We start from the raw sequence: 7929 nt of genomic DNA, 5'->3' as shown, positions 1-7929 counted from the left end.
TAACCACAAAAAATTGAAAACAGTAACAAAAGGAGAAAGGAAGAAAAATAAAAACATAATAAAAAAAATAATAAAAAAATAATAAATCCTAAAAAGGAAGCTGGAATGACGCATGCTTTCGTCGCAAACATGTAGGAATCCACTCAACTATATAGGTGCATCATGCCCCAACGTGAGATTGCCTATCTGTTATTTGTTTCGAATTAACCGTTCGTTTGTCGTTGAGTTCCTCCAGGTTTTGGAAAAGGCGGTTGGTTTGGTGAAAGTCTGGCATCGCACTCATACTTCACGAGGTCGAAAGGGAGTGTTCAATTACCTGTTATTAAGTCAGGAGGCGGTGCTCACACTTATTTCACAAGGTCAAAAGGAAGCATAGAAATGTCTGCAGAAATTCCTTTACCAACAGTTCCTGTTTCCGAGGAGAGTTCGATCTCGACCGTCCTCACGCCCGAGTCCGCAACTGCGGAGGAAAATAGAATCCTGTGGCTCCGCATGTTGGAAATGCTGGACGACTGGAATAACGGAAAAGAGCCACCAAGTGTCGTCCCTGGATTCCCTGAGTTATTCTCCAGGACAAGCGGGACCTCTAATATCCCCATAAGCTATCCTGCTACCCCGTTTGGATACCCAGCCATTTCGGCCTTCTCTGCTGGATCGCCCTCTGAGTCTCATCCCCGAATATCAATATCAGATGCGAACACAAACATCTTTACTGCACCATCTTGTCCGATCGCGGCACAACCTGCTACGTACAAGCCAAATTTTGACTCATCCTCATTTACATTCCAAGCACCATCTTTCTCAATGGAACCAACTAGGTTCGCCACCAGCACTCTTCCTCCACAGCCTCAGTGCAAGCCTGCACCTGGGCAGGATCAGAACTCCAGAATTGCTGAACAAAATGTGATGGCCAAAAGAATGAGAAGCCTTGAACAGAGTTTGAAGAACATGTAAGGTTTGAGCGGACAGAAAAGCGTCTCCTACACCGATCTATACATGTTCCCTCACGTGCACCTACCAGTGGGTTTCAAGACCCCAAAGTTTGAGAAGTACGATGGACACGGTGACCCCATTGCTCATCTCAAGAAATATTGCAACCAATTGCAGGGAGCCGGCGGAAAAGAGGAACTACTAATGGCATATTTTGGGGAAAGTCTGGTAGGGATAGCCTCAGAATGGTATATGAACCAGGAAATGTCCCGATGGCATATATGGGATGATCTCTCTAGAGATTTTGTGAGACAATTCCAGTATAACATCGACATCGCACCAGACCGAAATTCTCTGTCGAACTTGAAGAAGAAACCTTCAGAAAGCTTCAGAGAATATGCTATTAAGTGGCGCGAGCAGGCATCGAGGGTGAAGCCTCCCATGGATGAGGTAGAAATGGTCACTACTTTTCTCCAGGCTCAAGAGTCTGACTATTTCCAAAACATGATGTCAGCCATTGGAAAGCCGTTCGCAGAAGTGATAAAGATTGGAGAGATGGTGGAGAATGGTTTGAAAACAGGTAGGATTTTGAGTCAAGCAGCCATAAGGGCAACCTCCCAAGCCGTTCAAAGCGGGTCTGGAGGAATGGCAAAAGGAAAGAAAAAGGAGGAAACGGCCATGGCAGCATCAGAAGCAAGGGAATATCGTAATCCCAGGCCCCGTTTTCCAAAAAGGACTCCACAACACTACTACCCCCACCAAAACATGGCATATGCTCCTCAACCCTACATGGTCATGAACACCCAGCCTTATGTCCATCCGCCACAACAAGTCAACCGAGGCCAAGCTCCACCTCCCAGAAATCAGCCTCCATACCGCAACCACTATAACCCACAGCCTCCTCAAAATAATTTCCGCCCTCAGAAACCACCTAGAAGGCGTACTTTCACGCCTATCGGTGAGCCATACTCTACTTTGTTCCCGAAGCTAGTCCAGTTGGGTTTCCTGCAGCCGGTCCCTCAGACAAGGCACAATCCGGTATCACCTTCTTACAAAGCCGGTGTTAGATGCGCCTATCATTCAGGAGCGGAAGGGCACGATACAAATGACTGCTGGGCTTTGAGAAGGGTAGTCGAGAATTTAATAGAGCAAGGGAAAATAGTGCTAAGGGACGAGGAGGTCCCAAATGTGACTAACAATCCATTACCTGCTCACAATAATGAGCCGCTGATCGGAATGATTTGCGAAGACAAAGAATTTGACCCTGCTTTGAAAGCTATAATCGCCATTGTCGACGCAGGGAAAAAGCCTGAAATAGCCCAGAAACCAGAAAAAGGGGAAAAGGCTAGTACTGTAAAGTGCGAGCCCGAAAAGAAGGTGGAGAAGAAGGCGGTGCCTGTGAAGAATGGAGTTCTTTACATCCCACGAGGTCGAGCAGAGAAGCCTCAGAGCTTCGAGGTCAAAAGGGCAAAACCTATGTACATACCAAAGGGGGCCTATATGGTCCGGGGGACGATTCAACCACCTCGGCTGAATGAGCCAGTGGTTATCGGGCGCGTGCCACAAAAGCCGATGACGAACCCGTCCACAGTACCGTGGAACTATCAGAGGACGTTGGTAACGTACAAAGGTAAAGAAGTCACGGGAGAACTTCCACAAAATACTTTCATTGGAAAGTATTCAAACACTCAAGAACTAAACAACGCCACACAGAGACGTTTCCCACCAAAGAAGCCTGTAAGCATTGAAGAAGCAGAAGTTTTCTTCCAACAAATGAAAATGCCAGACTACGAAGTGGTAGATCAACTGCGCAAGTGCCCTGAGCAAGTGTCCATGCTATCATTGCTGATGAGGTCGGCCGAGCATCAAAAGATCCTACTCAAGACCCTGAACGAAGCATACGTGCCAGTTGAAACCTCAGTCGAACAACTGGAACGAATGACAGAAAGGTTCTTCGCCGTTAACCAGGTCTCTTTCAGCAAGAACGATTTACCCCCAGAGGGAGCGGCACACAACAAAGCCTTGCATCTAACAGTTAAATGCGAAGACTACTACGTCAAGCGGGTAATGTTGGATGGGGGTTCAGGTGTTGACATTTGTCCGCTCTCCACGCTACAGAGAATGGAAATTGGGACCGGAAGAATCCGCCCCAATAATGTCTGCGTGAGGGCTTTTGACGGCATCAAGAGAGACACCCTTGGAGAAATAGACTTGGCTTTGACCATAGGGCCAGTAGAGTTTGAGGTTACTTTCCAAGTGCTTGACATGGATACGTCCTACAATTTCTTCCTCGGCAGACCTTGGATTCATGCGGCAGGAGCTGTGCCTTTCACTCTTCACCAGATGGTAAAGTTTGAGTACGAAGACCAAGAGATTGTGGTCCATAGAGAAGATGAGCATGCTATTTATCGGGACCCATCCATCCCATATCTTGAACCAAGAGAAGGGAGAGAACACACAGTCTATCAAGCTTTCGAGATTGTGTTAGCAGAGCAGCATGAAGAGGGAAGACCTTGCCCTCAACCTTTCTTGTCTAATGCCTCGGTTATGGTGGCTAAAGAGATGATCCGGCATGGATTCAGGCCATGGAAAGGGCTCGGGCGAACATTGCAAGGAATAACGGAACCCATCACCTTGCCTTCCGCCAAGAAACCTTTTGGGATAGGTTTCCAACCCACTCCAGAAGATGAAGAATGGGCAAAGAAGAGGAAGAATGGGGGTTGGAAACTGCCTCGGCCACTGCCGGATTTATATGAAACCTTCGTCGGACCAAGATACACTGAAGAAGAAGACGATGAGGTTTTCACGGTTGAGGAAATCGAGGAGATATGTGGGGCAATGAGAGAAATGCTCTATGAGGCTCACATGGTTCAACCAGGAGAAGGTACCAGCACCGCCGAGATGATATATATGGGGCCAAATGCCAAACTTCGAAACTGGGAGGCCACGCCATTCCCGACTAGGCAGAAGTCCGGGTAGACCTGTCCTGCCACCTTTCCTGCATCATGAGTTATCTCTAGGATATAACTTGGATGTTTTCTTCCCTTCAATTGTTGTTTTGAATTCCTGAGTTGTAAACGTTGTTGTCTTCCAAAATTCCAAGAAAAATAAAAAAAATCATCATTGTTTTCTCATTTTTCCCTTTTGTTCTAATTTTGTTATTTTTTCCTTTATCTTTTCTTTCAGTTATAATAATGCGGCATTAAATATGACATGTTTGCGGACTTCACGCCCAGATCACAACGAGCTATTTAATTGTGAAATAATTAACCCAGAACCAGAATATGATGAAGAAGAGGCTTTTAGGAAAATAAACCGAGAGTTGGAACATTTTGAGAATAAACTTAAGCCAAATCTGAATGACACCGAACCGGTTAATTTAGGATCTCCTGAAGAAATCCGGGAGACCAAAATAAGCATTCACACGGACAAGAAAACGCGTGACGCGATAATTCAACTTCTTTTTGAATTTAAAGATGTGTTTGATTGGTCGTACGATGACATGCCGGTTCTAGGTGTTGATCTAGTGGTTCATAAATTGCCAATCCACCCTGATTATCCTCCAGTTCAACAAAAGCAACGAAAGTTCAAAACTGAGGTCAGTGACAAGATCAAAGAGGAGATCACCAAGCAGCTGAAAACGGGAGTGATTCAGGTAGTCCAGTATACAACATGGTTGGCAAATGTGGTTCCAGTGCCGAAAAAAGATGGGAAGACTCGGGTATGTGTGGACTATCGAGACCTGAATAGAGCGAGTCCCAAAGACAATTTCCCATTGCCTAACATCCACATCCTTGTTGATAATTGCGCCAAACATGAGATCCAGTCTTTCGTAGATTGTTACGCTGGGTATCATCAGGTATTGATGGATGAAGAAGACGCCGAGAAAACTGCCTTCACCACGCCTTGGGGCACTTACTGTTATCGGGTCATGCCATTTGGTTTGAAGAATGCTGGGGCAACTTACATGAGAGCCATGACTGCCATTTTTCATGACATGATGCATCAAGAAATAGAGGTGTACGTGGACGATGTGATAATCAAGTCCAGAACGCAGGATAATCACATCCAAGACTTGAGGAAGTTCTTTGAGAGATTGAGGAAGTACGACTTGAAGCTGAACCCAGCCAAATGTGCTTTCGGAGTCCCATCGGGCAAGCTTTTGGGCTTCATAGTGAGCAAGAGAGGTATCGAATTAGATCCAACAAAGATAAAATCTATCAGGGATCTACCTCCCCCAAGAACGAAGAAAGACGTGATGAGTTTGTTGGGCAGGTTAAACTACATCAGTCGATTCATTGCCCAGCTGACGAACACGTGTGGGCCCATATTCAAGCTATTGAGGAAAGACGCGGCGATCAAATGGACGGCTGAATGTCAAGAAGCTTTTGACAAAATTAAAGAATATCTTTCAAATCCCCCAGTTTTGGTCCCACCAGAGCCAGAAAGACCACTGTTCTTGTATCTGACAGTCTTGGAAAATTCTTTCGGTTGCGTCCTCGGGCAACATGACATAACCGAAAAGAAAGAACAAGCAATCTACTGCTTGAGCAAGAAATTCACCGGCTACGAGGCCAAGTACACTCTGCTGGAAAGAACATGTTGCGCTCTGACGTGGGTTGCTCAAAAGCTGAGACATTATCTCCAAGCTCACACTACTTTCCTCATAAGCAGGCTGGATCCTTTGAAGTATATATTTCAGAAACCAATGCCTACTGGGAGACTGGCCAAGTGGCAAATCTTGCTTACTAAATTCGACATAGTCTATGTCACTCGCACGGCAATGAAAGCCCAGGCTCTAGCAGATCATTTGGCCGAAAATCCAGTTGATGAGGAATACCAGCCATTGAGTACCTACTTTCCAGATGAAGAAATAAACACCGTAGAAGTGGTCTCGGAGAACGCTCATGTTTGGAAGATGTTCTTTGATGGAGCCGTAAACGCCAAAGGTGTAGGAATCAGGGCAATTTTGATTTCGCCTTCCGATCAGCATTATCCTGCCACAGCTAGACTGCGTTTCTTTTGCACGAACAATATAGCTGAGTATGAAGCCTGCATCATGGGCATGCATATGGCGATCGATCATGATGTCGAACACTTACTGATTATGGGAGATTCTGACCTGATTATCCGGCAAGCCCAAGGTGAATGGGAAACTTGGGATATCAAGCTTATTCCTTACCGACTGCACATGGAGGATCTCGGCAAGCGTTTTAAATCAATAGAGTTCAGGTATATCCCGCGATGTCACAATGAATTAGCGGATGCACTTGCTACCCTAGCTTCAATGCTACCCTACCCAGGCAACGCCCATGTCGACCCCTTGGAAATCCAAATCAGGGAAAGACACGGCTACTGCAACGCAATCGAGACAGGATCGAGTATACAACCATGGTACCATGATATCAAGAGGTTCTTGAAAACACAAGAATACCCCGAGCATGCTACTGGAGATCAAAAGAGAACCATTAGGCGACATGCAAGTGGTTTCTTTCTGAGCGTTGAGTTGTTGTACAAGAGGACCCCGGACCTCAATCTACTAAGATGTGTTGACGCCGAGGAGGCAAGAAAGATCATGCACGAAGTACACGCAGGAGTGTGCGGACCTCACATGAACGGGTATGTCTTGGCAAAGAAAATCCTTCGAGCAGGTTATTACTGGATGACCATGGAAAAGGACTGTTTTGGCTTCGTTCGGAAGTGTCATCAGTTTCAGGTGCACCGTGATTTGATTCATGCACCTCCCACGGAATTGCATCCCATGTCTGCACCTTGGCCATTTGTTGCATGGGTCATGGACGTCATTGGACCAATCGAGCCAAAGGCTTCAAATGGACATAGATTTATACTGGTTGCCATCGACTACTTCACAAAATGGGTAGAGGCTGTCACTCTCAAGTCGGTCACCAAAAAAGCTGTAGTGGATTTTGTACATTCAAATCTTATCTGTCGTTTCGGTATTCCTGCAACTATCATCACAGATAACGCAGCGAACTTGAATAGTCACTTGATGGGAGATGTATGCGAACAGTTCAAAATAACGCATAGGAATTCTACTCCTTATCGGCCCAAGGCCAATGGCGCTGTGGAAGCAGCAAACAAGAACATCAAGAAAATCTTGAGGAAAACGATCCAGAGTTCCATACAGTGGCATGAGCAGTTACCGTTTGCATTGTTGGGATATCGCACTACGGTACGCACGTCAGTAGGGGCAACCCCTTATCTTTTAGTTTATGGGACCGAGGCTGTGATACCAGCAGAGGTAGAAATTCCTTCGCTTCGAACCATTGTCGAAGCAGAAATCGAAGACAGTGAGTGGGTTAAGACTCGATTGGAGCAGTTGACTTTGATTGACGAAAAACGAATGGCTGCGGTTTGTCACGGGCAGCTGTACCAACGAAGAATGACCCATGCTTACAACAAGAAAGTCCGACCCAGGAATTTCGAAGTAGGTCAACTGGTACTGAGGCGCATTCTGCCACATCACCAGGAAGCAAAATGGAAATTCGCTCCAAACTGTAAAGGCCCCTACATCATCAGGAAGATATTGCCAAGAGGAGCATTGTATCTAGGTGATATCGAGGGAAATGACCCCGAAACAGCGGTAAATGCAGATGCAGTCAAGAGATACTATGTCTGAGTGACATCCCAGCGGTCCTGACACATTTGAAATGCTGAAGGTTTTATTCCCACTATCAACTCTCTCTACAAGCCTTGAGCCGGTTACAAAAAAAAAATAAAAAAAAAATAAATAAACAAAAACAAACAAAACAAAACATTGATCGAGGCCTGAACTACGTTTGACTTGATTCCGAAAGGATACGTAGGCAGCCTCTCTCTGAGGTTCAGTCACACCAACAATAAAATCCCATTTACCCTAAAATTGAAACCGGGGCACGTCAAGCGGCTTAGAAGTCGTAGTATCATCTACTTTGACATGCACAAGCACAAGCCTTTCAGATCAATTACCAAAGGTAGCGGGAAGCCAAGAAGCATCAC

The sequence above is a fragment of the Nicotiana tabacum genome, chromosome 16 (genome assembly GCF_000715075.1).
Source record: "Nicotiana tabacum cultivar K326 chromosome 16, ASM71507v2, whole genome shotgun sequence".
NCBI lineage: Eukaryota > Viridiplantae > Streptophyta > Magnoliopsida > Solanales > Solanaceae > Nicotiana > Nicotiana tabacum.
This window is presented reverse-complemented; position numbering follows the sequence as displayed.